The sequence below is a fragment of the Meles meles genome, chromosome 17, assembly GCF_922984935.1.
Source record: "Meles meles chromosome 17, mMelMel3.1 paternal haplotype, whole genome shotgun sequence".
NCBI lineage: Eukaryota > Metazoa > Chordata > Mammalia > Carnivora > Mustelidae > Meles > Meles meles.
In genome coordinates, this window is record NC_060082.1 from 64,388,018 (window position 1) to 64,406,021 (window position 18,004).

At 41.9% G+C, this 18,004-nt stretch overlaps 1 long non-coding RNA gene across 1 annotated transcript; it reads left to right on the forward strand.

Annotated features, from left to right (window-relative positions):
- The first annotated feature begins 586 nt into the window (after nucleotides 1-586).
- LOC123928394 lies at nucleotides 587-11,300 on the forward strand. The gene is made up of 4 exons (XR_006815688.1): nucleotides 587-710; nucleotides 1,134-1,278; nucleotides 6,258-6,469; nucleotides 11,210-11,300. It is a non-coding gene; the product is annotated as an uncharacterized LOC123928394 (long non-coding RNA).
- Nucleotides 11,301-18,004: the final 6,704 nt, after the last annotated feature.

The following is an 18,004-nucleotide window of genomic DNA, read 5'->3' on the forward strand; positions in this document are numbered from 1 at the left end:
TATAAATGTTTAAAGAATTCATTTAAAATCGAGAAATAGTGTTTGATGACAGGTGTTGGTGAGGATATGGAGAAAGGGTAACCCTCTTACACTGTTGGTGGGAATGCAAGTTGGTGCCGCCACTCTGGAAAACAGTGTGGATGTTCCTCAAAAAGTTGAAAATAGAGCTGCCCTACGACCCAGCAATTGTGCTACTGGGTATTTACCTCAAAGATACAAAGGTAGTGATTCAAAGGGGCACCTGCACCCCAATGTTAATAGCAGAAATGTCCACAATAGCCAAACTATGGAAAGAGTCCAGTTGTCCATTGACAGATGAATGGATAAAGAAGATGTGATACACACACGCACACACACCATGGAATATTATGTAGCCATCAAAAATGTATACGTATGTAAAGGTCTTAGAAATGTGTCATATAAGTGTTAGCTATTATAACTGATGTGCTGTGTTACTGGGAGAGGAGGGTCTCCAAGAATCAAAAACACTTTTTTTTTCAACAATTGAAAATACATTTTTTTTCAGGGATACAATGGGTGCCCTTGGGATTATAACTCTTGTGTGTAATTCTTTCTTCTCTCCCAGAAAACACTGGTCATAAGAGAGCTGCACGTGTTTACACATTGAATGGATGGATGTGGTCTTATCTCATCAGTCAGGTTGGAGTGCCCGACAGAATGTTCTACTCAGAGAAGTGTGCAGACAAAAGGTAGATGTGTTTGGAGGCAATTCTCCATGGTGTTTTTACACAACTGGTGTCAGCGTCCATTGCAGACGGCCTTTTCTAGCATTGTAGAGCGCACAGCCTCATTCAAAACTAGAAGTGGTGTCTTTCTCCCCGGGGGCGGGGGGGGGGGGGGTTGCGGAGAACAGATTTGCTTCCAGCCCAGGACAACAAAGATGATATCTCTCTGTGGAGCAAAGTCTGGACAGAACTGCTTACAGCTCTTTAAAAGACTGGAAGTTTACTCAACTTGGGGTTCCTCAGCTGGGACATGGACACAAGTCCTTTCCCTCTGCACGTGGGCCCTGGGGACAATGGGAGCAGATGCAAACATGGAACTCATGCTGCCTGTCATGCCATGAGTACACAATGTCTAAACCATTTGGGTTATTGTTTCCATCCCCACAGATTTTGGAAGTGCAACAAGTCAGTTCAGTATGTGCTCAAGCCCTTGACAAGACCTGGACACATGACTCAAGAACAAAATGGTCAAAGTACGTGAAATGGGGACTCACAGAAGGGGAAATCTGAACAAATAGAAACACACGGCAAGGTACTCAGTCTTTCCCAGAAATACAAAATCAAGGGAGTCTTTACTGAAAATGTATCAAAAATGAGACAACCTTTCCTTATCCTTGAGTCAGCTTATCAGATTGACTCAGTTAAACAATATGCATAGTTCACGTTTGATGCTGGTAAGGTGAGAAAAAGAGGTCCCTGGCGCATGGCTGTTGGAAAGGCAGATCCTCACTGTATGAATTTTCTGTTGCTGTGTGATATTACGACACATCTGGGGGCTCAAAACAACCAACCGCATCGGCTCACGGTGTCCAGAGGTCAGAAATCCAGGGACGGCGGTGCTGGGTTCTCTGCTTAGAATCATACACGGTTAAAATAAAAATGTGTGCCAGGGCCCCCGTTCTTATCTGGGGCTGCAACAAGCTCACTAGTTGCTGGCAGAATTGGTTTCCTTGCAGTTGCAGGACGGAGGCCCCTCCCATTTCCTTGCTAGCTGTCAGCCACCAGGCTGACATAATCAGGGAATTCACAGCACGCAGAGAACTGGGGATTATCGCATGTACGCGGTGAGGAGAAGGAGGTCATCCTAGAACTCTGCCCACTGTCATTACTGTAATTTGGGAAAGTAGTCTGGTAATATGAAGCATCCATATACATTTTAATTCTGCATTCCTACTTTTAGAACTCCATTTTATAAGGGGGATGAAAGTCCAAAGATGTTTATTGCATTATTTGTAATGACCCCAATTTGGAAACTCATTCTTCACCAAAGGAGTAGTTGAATAAATTATGGCTTATCTCTCACATTCTTAATATGAATAACTTAGATCTTTATCTGTTGATAGAGGATTAATCAAGATCTACATTTTTCCCCAATTGGTTAACTATTATCCCAATAACATTTATCAAATACTTATCTAGAATGACTAGAAATGCCACTTTTATGGTATATTAAATTCTTTTTCTTTTTTTTTTTTTTTTAAGATTTATTTATCCAACAGAGGCAGAGATAGTGAGCCCAAGCAGGGGGAGGGGCAAGGGGAGGGGCAGGGGGAGAGGGAGAAGCAAACTTCTTGGTGAGCAAGGAGCCTGATGTGGGGCTTGATCCTGGACTCTGGGATCATGACCTAAGCCCAAGGCAGATGCTTAACCAACTGAGCCACCCAGGTGCCCCAGAGACATCAGATTCTTAGATATATTTCTGGAAATTCCATTCTGTTCCATTGGTAACTCTGACAGATAATAATAATCCTTCTAATTAGATCAGTGTCTTGCAGTGTGGATGAGCAATTACTATTCCGTATACAAACCAGCAGATATTTTGTTTCCATCATTGGATGGATCTGCTGGTATGTGGAGCAGGAATCAGCACTTGCCATTTGTGACAAGCTGATCAGTATTTTACCTTCTTCCATCAGGCGGTGGCCTCTCAAACTTAGTGCTCATCACTTGCTGTGGAACTGCCCTCCGTAAACCAAACAGCTACTTGTTGGTCAGTTGGTAGCTGTTTCCAGGGTACTATCCAAGCGGTGATAGAGTCTGACAGCTTTTAAAGTGTTTTCAAAAATAACCCTTCGGGAAAGAGGAGCCCTGCTCGCAGGTGCTGCCTTGCAGGCCCCCGGCAGCATGTTGCTGTACAAACAAGTTCTGTCTTACTACAGAACCCTTTTGGGCTCTGCTCTCTCTGTTGGAACTATTCTGTCTGCCAAAGAGAGAGGCAGAGATTGCAGATGGCTGTGAGGCAGATTCCCTGGGGGAAGGCCCCGCACATAGTTGGCAAGTCGGACCAATGCTAGTAGCCCCAGAAGGCCGCAAATGGTCCAGAAAGGAATAGACGCTTCGGACGAGGCTTTGCCTTCTTGGTGATACATGTAAATGCTAGAAATAGTATAATAGGGCCAGAACAGAAACCGCTGCAACAACATGCATCACTGAATCACAATTCTTCAGACTAAGGAACATATTTTAGAGTCCATATTGTCTAACCACAGGCAGAGGAGATATCTTCTTCAGATGAGCAATTTCAAAGAGAATTGGGGGGGGCGCCTGGGTGGCTCAGTGGGTTAAAGCCTCTGCCTTTGGCTCAGGTCATGATCTCAGGGTCCTGGGATCGAGCCCCGCATCGGGCTCTCTACTCAGCGGGGAGCCTGCTTCCTCCTCTCTCTCTGCCTACTTGTGATCTCTGTCAAATTAATCAATAAAACATCTTTTAAAAAAAAGATTTTATTTTAAAAAAAGAGAGAATTGGGTAGGGTGGCTGGAGCCCTGGTTGTCGAAAACCAGCGGGAGGAGATACAAACATGAGGGCTGGCTCACGTGCTTTCACGAGTGTGCGGTCACATTCCACATGAAGGAAGCTGCGGGAGGGTCCCCGCTACATAAATTCCTCTGCTTTCCTGGTGTATCTGGGGGAAAGGAGGGGGGGAGGATCATGGTATGACAATGACTATATTTTTTCTTTCTTCCCCACATCATCCCATATTTTCTTTTTCTTACTAATGCGGTGGTCCTAGGATGAGGGACGCCGCTGCAAGTACTGGAAACGGGTGGTTTTTAAACCGGAAACTGTAACTGTACCTTTACCCCTTTGGGTCAGAATTCTTAAGGGCTTGATGGGTTGGACTGTGCCTTAACCACATCTGGCAAAACTGACCTTGACAGTGAATGCAGCTGTACTTCCTAGCGGTAGGGGTAGCCCGGGCACTCCCTACGTCTTTAATCACACCTCGTCTGGATGGGCGCCGACGGCGGGCGGCGCTTGCTGAGTGAGTTTATCTGGCAATCTAGACGGGCTCCGCAGCTGCAACGAACATCCTTTCCAAATGTCAAACATTTCGGGTACAAACGGAGGAGAGAGATAATAGCTGAGGGAAAAAAGAATGAATGGGTTACCCAATCAGGGAATTCCAGTGTATCACATTAACATCTGGAAAGAGGCTCAGAGCAAGTGATTATATTGTCCTTTAGCTCAGTTTACCAGATGCCTAAAACGGTGATGACGTATATTTCTGAGACAACTTCTATTTTTTTAAAAAAGATTTTCTTTATTTTTTTGAGAGATAGAATGAGAGGAGAGAGCATGAGAGGGGAGAGGTGGGATGGAGAAGCAGACCCCCTGCCAAGCAGGGAGCCCGATGTGGGACTAGATCCTGGGACCCTAGGATCGTGACCTGAGCTGAAGGCAGTTGCCTAACCAACTGAGCCACCCAGGGGCCCCATAACTTCTCTTTTTTGAAAATGAGTTGATCACATGAAAGCCAGCAAACTTGAATCTTGCCCAGAGAGACATTTTGGTTATATGATATAATGGTAAATGGGCTAATTGCTCATTGTCACAGCTAGACCCCAAGACCTGACCTTGAGTGCCCACCTGCTGCACTCACTGACTTCTGTTCCACATTTTCCTTAAGCTCTTCTTTTTAGCTCATCTCTTAACTCATGTAAATGGAAACCAAAACCACCCCCTGGTGATAGCAACCATCTTGACCAGAGCTCCCACTGACCCAGACCACCCAGACCAGTTTGAGTTAAACCTCTGACTCATGACTGTGCAGGAGTGACCTCTAGAATGACCAGCAACTACATTTACCTCCTTGTAACACCCAAATGCTAAAATGTGCACAAGCCTCATTTATATAACATGCAACGTATATAGGCGTGTTTCCTTAAGGCACATGCACTGCCTAATGCCAGCCTTTATATACTATAGCTTCCCTGAATACTCATCCTGACCCTCAATAAAAGGAACCCATCCACCCTTGCTCAGGGAGTCCTGGCTTTGGAAGTTATTCCTGTGATCTCCTTACTTGCTGCAAATAAAGTTTGCTTTGTGCAGCTACTCCACCTGGTGTGTCTGTGACTCACCACGAAGTGAATTCCCATTGGTTCTGTTGCATAACTGCTTAGTGGGACTCCAGTAATATGCCAGTATCTTTTTATCCTTATTTTCAGATTCCATGTATCACACTTAGGGTGGAACACTGCATTGTTGGTGAGATAATACTGATATTGGTCAGAAGTACTGGGACGTTGGGTCAAAAGCCTCCTGTACCTACCCCACACTGGCTACTCCAGATGTTAGGCATATGGGAAGAACCATAACCAGAGGACCGGGGTAGCTTGTATAATAAAGAATTGGGCTGACTTTTATCTCTGGTTCCTGGGACACCGCCTCAGAACTCCTGGAATTTCCTGATAAGTATCTTTGCTGTTTATGGTCAGTCCTGGCTGACTCAGGGTGGGTCCCTGATAGTTTGTGTTGACCGATGACTCAAGAGGAGAGGCGGGCTATGCCGGAAGGAGCAACCCTGTGACTAGAGGTTTGGGGCTTTGGGCCGCAGTGATAGATCTCTAGAGAGGGAAGGTGGGGCTGGAAATTGAGCTCAGACAATGATTCTGACAGTGATAACTATGTAACGAAATCCCCATAAAGTTTTGGACACCAAAGTTTGAGTGTGCCTCTCTAGCTGGCGTTGTTCTGTTATCGAGTATTCTGTTGACGTGCCAGGAGGGTGATGTAACTTGGCTCCCCAGGGAAAGCACAAGGAAGAGTGGAGCAGGGAACCCTCCCAGACCTCACTTCATGATTTGTGTCCTTTTGCTGAAATAATACTTTAATTAAAAAATATAGTGGTTTTCTGAGTTCTTTGAACTGTTCTTGCGACTTAGTGAACCTGAGTGGATATAAATTCGAGAGGACCCTCAAATTTATAGTTGGTCAGAGGTGAGGGTGACCTGGGGACCTCTGCACTTGCCGCTGCTGTTGAAATGAGGGCAGTCTTGTGAGTGACCATGGCCTTCGCCTGTGAAGTTTGGTCCAACTCTAGGTAGTTAATGTCAGAAGTCGTTGCAATCCCCCCCTGCCCCAAATTAATTCTGCTTAAGAATATTAATAAAGTATTACCTAAAGGTATTCTTCTCAGTGTAGATGCTGTATGTCTAAAACCACAATTTTGCAGAAAATGGAAGTCAATCATGAGGGACTAGATTAACATCAGAATCTCTACCATGCAGCATTTGGAGTCTCATGAATGAAGACAGGATGAAGTTTCCACCTCTTACTGCATTACCCTCCTGTCCTTCTACCTTAGAAGCATGACTTACAACACTACAAAAAAACGACTTTTCTTATCTACCAGGGAAGACGCTTTGAAGTGGGTGGTCGAGCCATTCCTCCATTTCTAACCACAGACCTACCTATGGGGAGCACCCAGGAGCTCCCTCAGGTGAGTGTGCGGCTTTGTCTTACCTTCAGTCTATCCAAGTTTATTCTTGTTTCCGAGGTCCAGATTTAAAACAGGTTATGAAAGTTTCTCAATTTGACTGTCTCTCTTCTATGGTTGCTACGGACAGAATTGTGTTCCCCTAAAATTCGTGTGTTGAAGCTCTAACTCCCAGTGGGCTGGTATTTCAAGATGGGGCCTTTGGAAGACAATTAGTTTGGATGAACTCATGAGCAAGGAGCCCTTATGATGGGATTGATGCCCTTACGCGAAGAGAAGAGACGCATAGTGCTCTCTCCCTCTGCCATGTGAGATCACAGGGAGAAGGCTGCTGTTTGCAGTTTTGCTCAGCACCTGGTAAATCTTTTATTAAATATTATGATAGTATTTCTCTGTGCGATTCTTCCAGTCTTCATAGATATGCTGATAGACAAGACAAAGTCAGGCACTATTATTTCTCTGTTTTTTTTAAACGAAGAAGCTCAGCCTTGATATTTTTGACTTAACTTCCCTTATCCTTTTCAAGTCTGAGTTGCAACAACTATCAGATCTTTCCAATTTCTTCTATTAAAAAAATAATACCCAAATAAGAATAGTGATGTTGTTAAGTGATATTTTATTAAGACACTATCCAAGCACTACCTACACCATCCCTCCTCACTCATTGTGAGGATGAGGAGGGGGAGCAGATAAAACCTGACAGATGACGAAGGTGAAGCAAGACAAGGCAAAGAAATATTAGATTAGGTGCTAAGCCTAGTGCAGAACTATAAGAGGTTTCAACGGACCCCATGAAGGACTCCTTTTTTGCCTGTTTAGCCAACAGTGGAAATTATTTCTGTCTCCCCTAGAAAAACGCCAGCACAGATCAACTCTTTCCCCCCTCACTTTCCAAAGAAGAGAATCCACAGCCACATTATACCAGTATTAACTTGGCAATATGGTGCCATCTCATATCAAAGAACCAGTAAAATCCTAAACTTAAACACAAGCAATTCTCCCTGGGATGGAGAAAGAAGGGAGGTGGGGAGGAGGAGCCTTGAGCTCCCCCTAGAGGTGAGCAGTAACATTCCCATAAAGTAGGATTTCTATTGTAAACTGACGTTTGTTTCCTCATATAACTAAATTTTCCATCATCATACTGCCAAAGTCTGTTTAAGAATTTGAGGAGCATTATAGTAATCAACAAATTGCAAAAAAAAGCATATATATAACACGTGGGCTATAAAAAGCACGAAGACACTGTAGTTTTATCTCTTTTTTAAATCCTTGTTACAAGTATCCTGGTGTGGACGTGAGTATCAAGGTTCAACCCACTGTAATTAGTACCACCGGTCAGACATGACCACATGAGTTGCTTGGAAAGGAGAAATGCTAGTCTTACTTCCTTTCCCAATCTCTCCTCAAGCCAATTAATCAGAATTTCTGGAGGTGGACCTAGGCATTCGTGCTTTAAAAACTTTCTCAGGTCATTCTAGTGTGCAGCCAAGTGGAAAGATGTGCTCATCAAACCCATTTTCTTCTGAGCTCCATGTATTTTCTTCTTTTATGTTTTATGTTTACATTTTCTGTGGCTCCATTTTGTTGCTGGCAATTCCTCTTTTGATCTCTTTTATATTTTAATTTTATCAATCTAATTTTCTTCTTGAATACTTTCTTTTAGTCTCTGTTCAAAAGATGCTTCTAAATTGCATTTAATAAACCCAGATATTCTAGGTTTGTCCCATAATTCCTACTCCTCTAGGACCCTGGATCTTGTTCATGAGAAATAAGGTAGAAATCTATATCCAGGTACATGGCCTCATGAGAAGAATTTGAATGTTAATGATTTTCCTGCACTTATCATTCTTGGTTTTAGAGTTGCCTTTGCATTACATTCATTTTTAAAAATTGCTCTACCTAGAACTCCATTCTCTTTTTAGCATATTTTTAAAAGGTTTTATTTATTTATTTGAGAGAGAGAGAGAGAGAAGAAGCAGGGGGAGGGGCAGAGAGAGAGGGAGAAGCAGATTCTTCCTGAGCAGGAAGCCTGATGTAGGGCTCGATCCTGGGACTCTGGGATCATGACCTGAGCCAAAGGCAGAAGTCCAACTGACTGAGCCATCCCGGTGCCATAGAACTTGATTCATTAATAGAACATGGAAGAGATTAAGGCCTTATGAAGAAAGTCATCCAAACATAACCTTAAACTCAGTACTAGACCTAAAACCTCCAAGTCCTCAGTTTTGTAACTGTCACTCTGGGATGCCTTTCAGAACAGCTGGGAAGATGAGACCAGTGACGGCCTACCTGTCTGCTGGCTACTGCATCCGCTTCCTCCTACAACTGAGGTTTAGCCATGACTAAAAAGACAGAATAATACGGAAGCTTTCAAGGAAACAGCTCACTTTAGTTTATGTGCTTGATTCGGCTGAAGCAGGAGAACTCCATAATGCCAAAGGAACTTGTCTAGTTATCTTCCTAGGACAGGTCCAGCGCAAAACCAGAAGCGGATTTATCTTGGCTTCATCCCCTTTACCTATAGCTCAGCTCTCCGCAGGCAAGAATCAGACGTGAAGCAACCTCGAGGTCCTGATGTTTTTGCGTCAGTTTCTGTTTGTGCTAGTAAGACCAAACTGCAGGACCCATGTCCTCCTCACTATTCCCCCCTCCAAGGCTCAACTTAAATTTCTGAATACTCCTCCTCCTATGTATCCTCTGAGAACCCTTTGCCAGCATGGTGAAGGGCAGTCGCTGGTCTGGTATGGATCCCTCTTCTTCTGGCTTCTGCTGATCCTCTTTAGCATGTGCGTTTCTTATTCCATCCTTTCTAAGTGAATTTGTTTACTCATGTTTCAGGATCCTGGCTCTTGACCTCTCTCTTGGACAAGTAGAGGTCTTTGGGCTGAGTTTTGTGTTTCGAATGGCTATAACTGGTATATACGTGCAGGACTTCAACTGAAAAAAGGTCTGATAGCTGAGAACTGAGGAAGATCTGGCTGTGAGAAGAGGTAGGAAATATTAGGTCCAAATGAGCAGGGAAACAGCAAGACACTCAATTGAAGGGTTGGTAAAACAATAACAACAAACAAAAACGAAGAAACAAACAAACCTGGCATGACAGAATGAGCAGGTACAAGGGAAAAAACTTGAACATATTTTCAAAAGCAAGGAGGTGCAGGGGACGGGAGTCTCAAAGTTGCGCGTAGTTAAGGCATGGAAAAAAGGCTTGAATGATTCCTAGGAAGTTCTGAAACTTATCTTACTGGAAGTGAGGTGGTACCCATTTCATCTGCAACTTCTAAAATACATTTTAAGTAGAACTTCTATGAAAAATTTCAGTGAAGCTTGGGTACTACCAAAGTGTTCCATGAAGTGCCTGCTGTGGTTCCTTGTTAAACTGGGGACGTCTCTCTTGGTCTTGATCTGATTAGGGCTCCTCCTGGTGCCTGAGTGGCTGCTTTCTCTCTGTGTTCATTGCTGGTCTGCTCACAGTGATGGAGCACACAAGCTACCTGGTGGGAAGAGATGTTTCCTGATTGGAATCCAGGTCATCTTACAATCCACAGAAATATAGAAGTTGAGATACTTTCCATGTGAGACAAGTAATCATTCTTTCAACTCAACTCAGGGTGCCCTCTTGTATTTAACCATTTAGTGCTAAGTATTACATAGATAATTATCCCAAAGGAGGAGAAAAATGGAAAGTTCCATTCTGGAAGGGCTCCTTAAGTAATTACCTATATTTAATTTCAGTAAACAATACTGTGTTTTAATGATTTCAACAGTCTGAGCTTCAAATTTCTGATTCGATTTGTATGAAGATATATCAAGAGATCCATAATTAAGCTGTTAGAATCTGAGGCCAGCATTCCTCCAACATGATAATTAGGAACTGGATTCATTATCCTTTAAGACAGGATTTCAGGGAGATTTTTATTTCTTATCTTCCTCCATCCCTCCCTCTACCCTTTCATATTTTTCTTTCCTATCATCAGAGCTAAGAACTGGATTTATTACAAAAGTGGCCAAATCTTTACTTTGACAGATGCATCTATAAACATTAAACCTTTGACCTTGTTTAGCTAACTGAAACCTGCCTAAAATTCAAGAGTCATACAATAATAGGGCATTTGTCTTATTCTCTGGTTGTAATTCTCCACCTCCTAGAAAGAACTTCAATAAAGGAAAATTCCTATGCTTCTTTCCAGGGAGAACAGGTTGCCAGATGGGGTAGACTGAAGTCCTTATAATGTAAATTGAATAAGACAGGGGTCTTATCCCTAACCATTGGCTCCTCCATAGTAGCGTTACTGAAATAACAATAAAAATAATTTAAAAATTACCAAAAGGGCTAACATTAATTGAAACTTCTTATATTGCAGGCACCCTGCTATGTACTTTATAGGTATTTTCTCTTTTAATCATCAGAATAACTCTATGGGTTAGAGACTATTATCTGTTGTACTAAAAGGGCAATAAAGCCTAGACTAAGCAATTAGTGTAAGGTCACTAGTTACAAGGGCTGGAACTATGACTCAAGCCCAGGTTAATATCATCAACTTCCCATTTGGACCATGTGGGAGAACCTCCTGGGTCAGGTTTCCCCATGTGTGTAATACACATTCATTCTACAGTTAGGTACGGAGTACCTTCTACATGACAAGCACCTTTGTGGAAAATGGGGATCCAATAACGAACAGTATCTGTCTCTACCCTCAAGGAATTCATAGGTTAACTCAATTTATTCCCGCTTTGTTCTAGAGCAAACTTCCTGTTCAGATCTATTTGTTGGGCAAGTAACCATATAATTCAACTCAGATGCCTAGATGGAATCCGCCGCTAACTTACATGGTGTGAAGTTGCCAGGTGAATGTCGAATTCTGGGAGCAAAATGCTTGCATTTTTTTTTTTTTTTTTTGACCAAGGCTTATATATCTGCTTATTACTTGCCATTTTAAACACCCGGTGGATCTATAAAGTCTAGGGACCGACTTTGTGCCCTCCCCCTCAATGGTTTCCCAAACTGGGCTTATTAAGATAGAATGCTTAGCAGCCCCCCACCCCTCCACCCCAGAGTTTCTGATTCAGAGTTTGCATTTCTGAAAAGTTATCTGATGTTACGGATGGTGCTGGTGTAGGGCTCACACTCTGAAAACCCTCGCTGGATCATCTGTGCATAATTTTAGTCTTCTGAGTATGTTATGAAATAATTCTCTCTGCTGGGATCCCTAATGAGTTTAGTCTCTTAAAAGACATTTGATCTTAAAAGCCTCAGATTTCAATCTACTTTTCTCTCTTCCATTCTTCAAAAATACTTGTTGAGATCTTTGTTAAGAAACTGGAGATATTGAAGTGAATAAGACCCTATGGCTGGAAGTTTTGTATATTTAAGAAAGAAATTTCTACCTCTTAACTTCTATCTCCATACTAACTTTCAGTGTAATCCACTAAAATTTTTAAATGAGCATATTCTCTCTAATGTTGAATGTTTCAAGATGATTAGCTAAGCAAAAATTAAACTACAAAATCATTTGTTTTATTAATGTGCTAAATTGGACAAAATTAGTTAAATCCTTTATTAAAGGTTTTTTTTTTTTTTTAAAGATTTATTTATTTGACAGATAGAGATTACAAGTAGGCAGAGAGGCAGGCAGAGAGAGAGAGAGGAGGAAGCAGGCTCCCCGCTAAGCAGAGAGCCCGATGCGGGGCTCGATCCCAGGACCCTGGGATCATGACCTGAGCTGAAGGCAGAGGCTTTAACCCGCTGAGCCACCCTATTAAAGGTTTTTATAAGACAAAGAAATAAAAAATATCAAGATCTCAATTTAGCTTATAGGCTAAATCTGTAGATGCCATGTACCTAAAATAGATATTTAATAGTTTTTCAGCTCTATTGATGAACAAGGTCTTTCCATACATGGATTATCAAATTTTGAATATTTAGAATACAATTAAGGATACCCTGCACTTTTTTTTTAAATACAAAAGAATTAGATGATTTGATGATTTAAGAGTTTCAGGATCACATAATGCCTATGAGTCATGAGTATGACCACCACCACGCAACATTTATTGAGTACTTGGCATGCGTCAAGCACTGCGCTTTGTGCTCATGATGCCTTATCTTTTACCCCTCCCAAAATCTGTGAAGTAGGTACTATTATTATCTCCATTCTACTAAGGTTTAAATATTTAGCACTATGTATTGGCACTGTTGGTATTGTTGCTAAGGGCAGGAAGTTTTGGTGTCCAGGTGCACGGGCTTTGACTTCAGGGGAGGGGTTATATTGTGAAATGAGTGGGTAGACGGGCTACTTCCCAGCAGTCACAAGTACTCTGCCCAAGTCCTCCCACTGACTTTAAAACCCAGCTGAGCTTTGCCCTTTTCTTTTGTCCTCCCACCCTTTGGTATGCAGGAAGGATGTGGCATTGCTACAAAAGTGATGTCACAAGGAACAGGGCATACAGTCCATTCAGAGGCATCAAGAGTATAACTTCTCCTGGTGTGCTGTCTTGGAGAAATTGAATGGACAGTTTTATCTGTGGATATTTCTCTTAACCTTACATTTTCACGATGTAAGGGATGTCCTCAGAGACTAACAAAACCCTTTTCTTGATATCTAGATCTTTTAGTACTCATAATCCTCTTGCTGTTTTAAAATGCATCTCAATTCTGATATGTCTGAAACGGAACTTACCATCTCCCCTCCCCTGCGAACATGTGCCAAGCCCCTCCTCCTTTCCCACCTTGAAAAATGGCCCTGTCACACACACAGTTGTCCAACCCAGAAACCTATCCTTCATTCTAGTTTCCTCCTTACCCCTCACCCCGGTCTAATTAATCAGATCTTGTCAACCTACTTCCTAAGAGACCATCCACTCTTCCCAACTCACCGCATCTACACTTCTTTCCTTCTTATCTGTGACTCTCTCATCTTTTAATGCATGTTATTGTCAGTTAATCTTCTAAAACTCCAATTATTATGTCATGTTCTTTTTTTTTATTTTTTAAAAGATTTTATTTATTCCTTGACACAGAGAGAGAGACAACGAGAGCAGGAACACAAGCAGGGGGAGTGGGAGAGGGAGCAGCAGGTTTCCTGGCGAGCAGGGAGCCCAATGTGGGGCTCAGTCCCAGGACACTGGGATCATGACCTGAGCTGAAGGCAGACGCTTAATGACTGAGCCACCCAGGCGCCCCTATTATGTCGTGTTCTTTTTTTTTTTTTTTTAAAGATTTTATTTACTTATTTGACAGAGAGAGATCACAAGTAGGCAGAGATGCAGGCAGAGAGAGTGAGAGGGAAGCAGGCTCCCTGCCGAGCAGAGAGCCCGATGCGGGACTCGATCCCAGGACCCTGAGATCATGACCTGAGCCGAAGGCAGTGGCTTAAACCACTGAGCCACCCAGGCGCCCCTATTATGTCGTGTTCTTAAATACCCTCCAATACCTTTCCACTGCTATTAGTGTAAGTTCCAAATTTTGTAATGTGGCTTATGAGATGTTCCATGACTGGTCTCTGCCTACCTCTCCTGTCTGTTTCTGACCACTTAGACTCCAACCATGATGAATTTGTTTTTGCTTGAGAGGACCACATCCTATCTCCCATACATGCCGTTTACACGCTGTTCTCGCCATCTGGAACACTCTCCCCTCAATTTCCACTCATACATCTGACATCAACTTAAATATTCCTTTCTCCAGAAAACTTTTTATCTTCTACATTAAGGAGGGTTTGGACAGCATATGTATCTTTTTTATTTATTTATTTATTTATTTGACAGAAAGAGAATAGCAGGAGTGGTGGCAAGTAGAGGGAGAGGGAGAAGCAGGCTCCCGCTGAACAGGGAGCCTGATGTGGGACTCAGTCCCCAGACCCTGAGATCATGACCTGAGCCAAAGAAAGTCACTTAACCGACTGAGCCACCCAGGTGCCCCAGATACTGTATGTATCTTGAACTTCTCTATTGAAACACTCCTTAACTTTATTATAGAACTTTATATAAGTTCTTGTTAATAGCCTATTTTTTTCTGCTTGCCTGTGAGCTCGGAGATGGCAGGGGCTACATCTAGTTGTTCATAAATGTATCACAGGGCTTGCCGCAGAGTAGGGGCAAAATAAATAGCTATTTAATGCATCGATTTAATGAAAGACTTAAGTAGGGACAAGTATTGTCTAGCCTTATACTTTCCTAAGTCACTGAAAACATATATATAGCATTTTTACCTTTGCTTTTCTTATTGATTTTTAAAAAACATAAAGAAAATAAATTCTAAAAGGTATCAGAGGTGTCTGAAACCTTGGCTTTTTTCTAGGTAAAACTGTGAAATGAAGAAAAAATGAATTTAGTCGTCCTTCTTGTCAGGTGGCTGAGGTTCCAGTTTTGTTCTCTTCTGTCTCATGCTCTCAACTGAAGATGAAGGGTAAATGAGTTACCCAGAATGAGTAGCAAAAATACTCAGTGACAAGGAGCCCCCTACCGCCAAAGGCTACCCATACAGATGGTACTAATGGGTCAGAAGCCGCTGTTGAAAGGGTATGCATTCCTGGAAGGGAGCAGGCATGTGGCTTCATCCTCAGTGTAAACTTTGAAGGAGATCATCCATTTTTTTTTTCTGAGACCAGATTTGGTAGAAAATGAGAGGAGATAACATTTAAGGCACTGGGTTCTCTGGGAAAAGGAGGTTAGAAGGAGACCCTATAGAAATAGGAAAAAGGGTGTGGAAAAGGAGAGCTGGCATTTTCAGAAAGTGGAAAACAGTATGGAGGTTCCTCAAGGATGGTAAGAATAGAGCTACCCTCCAACCCAGCAACTGCACTACTGGGTATTTACCCCAAAGATACAGACATAGTGAAAAGAAGGGGCATGTGCACCCCAATGTTCACAGGAGCAATGTCCACAATATCTAAAACTGTGGAAGGAGCTGAGATGCCCTTCAACAGATGAATGGATAAAGAAGATGTGGTCCAAGGGCGCCTGGGTGGCTCAGTGGGTTAAAGCCTCTGCCTTCGGCTCGGGTCGTGATCCCGGGGTCCTGGGATCGAGCCCCGCATTGGGCTCTCTGCTCCTCGGGGGGCCTGCTTCCTCCTCTCTCTCTGCCTGTCTCTCTGCCTACTTGTGATCTGTCTGTCTAATAAATAAATCTTTAAAAAAAAAAAAGATGTGGTCCATGTACATAATGGAATATTACTCGGCCATCAGAAAGGAAGAATACCCAATTCTTGCATCAGCATGGATGGAACGGAAGGGGATTATGTTAAGTGAAGTAAGTCAAACAGAGAAAGACAATTATCATATGGTTTCACTTGTATGTGGAACTTAAGCAGTAGCACAGAGGACCACAAGGGAAGGGAGGGAAATACAAAGGGGGAGAAACCAGAGAGGGAGATGAACCATGAGAGACTCTGGACCCCGAGAAACAATCTGGGGGTTTCAGAGGAGAGGAGGGAGAGAGGAGGGGGGTTACAGGGTGATGGGTGTTGGGGAGGGCATGTGCTGTGATGAGCACTGGGTGTTATACTTAACTAATGAATCACTTAACTAACTAAACATCAGGGACTAATTATGTACGATACAGTGGCTAACTGAACATGTTAATAAGAATAAAAAAGAAAGTGGAGATATTTCCAATTTTACCACATTTTTTTCTTAGACTTGGGAATTCTTGAAAAGAGAAGATGCTTGGAGGACAGAAGACCCAAAAACTAACACTGATAGGTGGTGGTTGTATGTGTGTGTTGGGGAATGAGGGTAGGGCAGAAGGGAATAGAGAGTACAAAGTTGTTGTATTATTATTTGCACATACTTTATCATAGGTGGCAACTAGATTCTGAGATGAACAAAAAGGACTTTTTGCAACTAATATTTCAACATATGTGTGTGCAAATGGATCAAAATATCTTATCAATGCTATTGTTAAATATATTCATCAGATTTATGTACAAATTTTCTTAAGAAATTCTTAAGAATTAGTCATTTTGCACATTGATCAATGGAATGGAATAGAAAACTCAGAAATAAACCCATAATTACATGGTCAATCAATCTTCAACAAAGCAAGAAAGAATACCTGATGGGAGAAAGACAGTCTCTTCAATAAATGGTGTTGGGAAAACTAGACAGCCACATGCAGAAGAATGAAAATGGGCCATTTCCTTACACCACACACAAAAATAAAATGAATTAAAGACCTAAATGTGAGACAGGAAATTGTGAACCTACTAGAAGAGAGCACAGACAGTAATTTCTCTGACATTGTCCATAGCAATGTTTCTCTAGATATGTCTCCTTAGGCAAGGGAAGTAAAAGCAAAAATAAACTGTTGAGACTGAATCAAAATGAAAAGTTTCTGCACAGGAAGGAAACAATCAACAAAACTAAAAGGCAACCAACTGAATGCAAGAAGATATTTGCAAATGATACATCTGATAAAGGGTTGGTATCCAAAATATACAAAGAACTTGGATAACTCAACACCCCCCAAAACAAATAACCTAACTAAAAAATTGGCAGAAGACATGAACAGACATTTCTCCAAAGAAGAGACATGGCCAAGAAACCCATGAAAAATGCTCAACATCACTTATCATCAGGGAAATGCGAATCAAAAGCACGAGACGCCACCTCACACCTGTCAGAGGACTAAAATCAACAACACAAGAAACAACAAGTGTTAGCAAAGATGTGGAGAAACAGGAAGCCTCTTTCACTGTTGGTGGGAATGCAAACTGGGGCAGTGACCCTGAAGAACAGTATGGAGGTTCCCCAGAAAGTTAAAAATAGAGCTACCCTTTGATGCAGTAATTGCACTACTGATTATTTACCCCCAAAATACAGAAGCATGAAATCAAGGGGATACATGCGTCTCTATATTTATTGCAGCATTATTTACAATAGCCAACCTATGAAAGCAGCCCAGATGTCCACTGATTGATGAATGGATAAAGAAGATGTGGTGTAAATATATATATACAATGGATATATTATTTAATCATAAAAAGAATGAAATCTTGCCTTTTGCAACAACATGAAGCTAGAGAGTTTAATACTAAGTGAAATAAGTCAGTCAGAGAAAGACACATACCATATGATTCACTAATATGTAGAATTTAAGAAACAAAACAAATGAGCAAAGGGAAAAAAGAGAGAATGAAAGACAAACCAAGAAACAGACTCTGAATAGAGAACGACTAATGGTCACCTGATAGGAGATGGGTGGGGATGCGTGAAGTAGGGGATGGAGCTTAAGGTGTCTGGTGAGCACCAGCTGTTGGACAAAGTGTTGAATCACTAGAGTGTACCCCTGAAGCTAATATAACACTGCGTGTTAACTGTACTGGAATTAAAATAAAACCAGAATTTGTTATTTTGTTTGTAATAAAGTGAACATTATGAATGATGTGGAGAGTAAGTAAATCCAGAATAATTGCTCTAAAAGCAAAGACTGTGTCTATGAGACATGAAATATTATGTAAAATAATAAAAATATTATCATCAACACTATGGATGAGAAGCTTTATTCATCGTCTAGTCCAATGACTTCAAAACATTTTA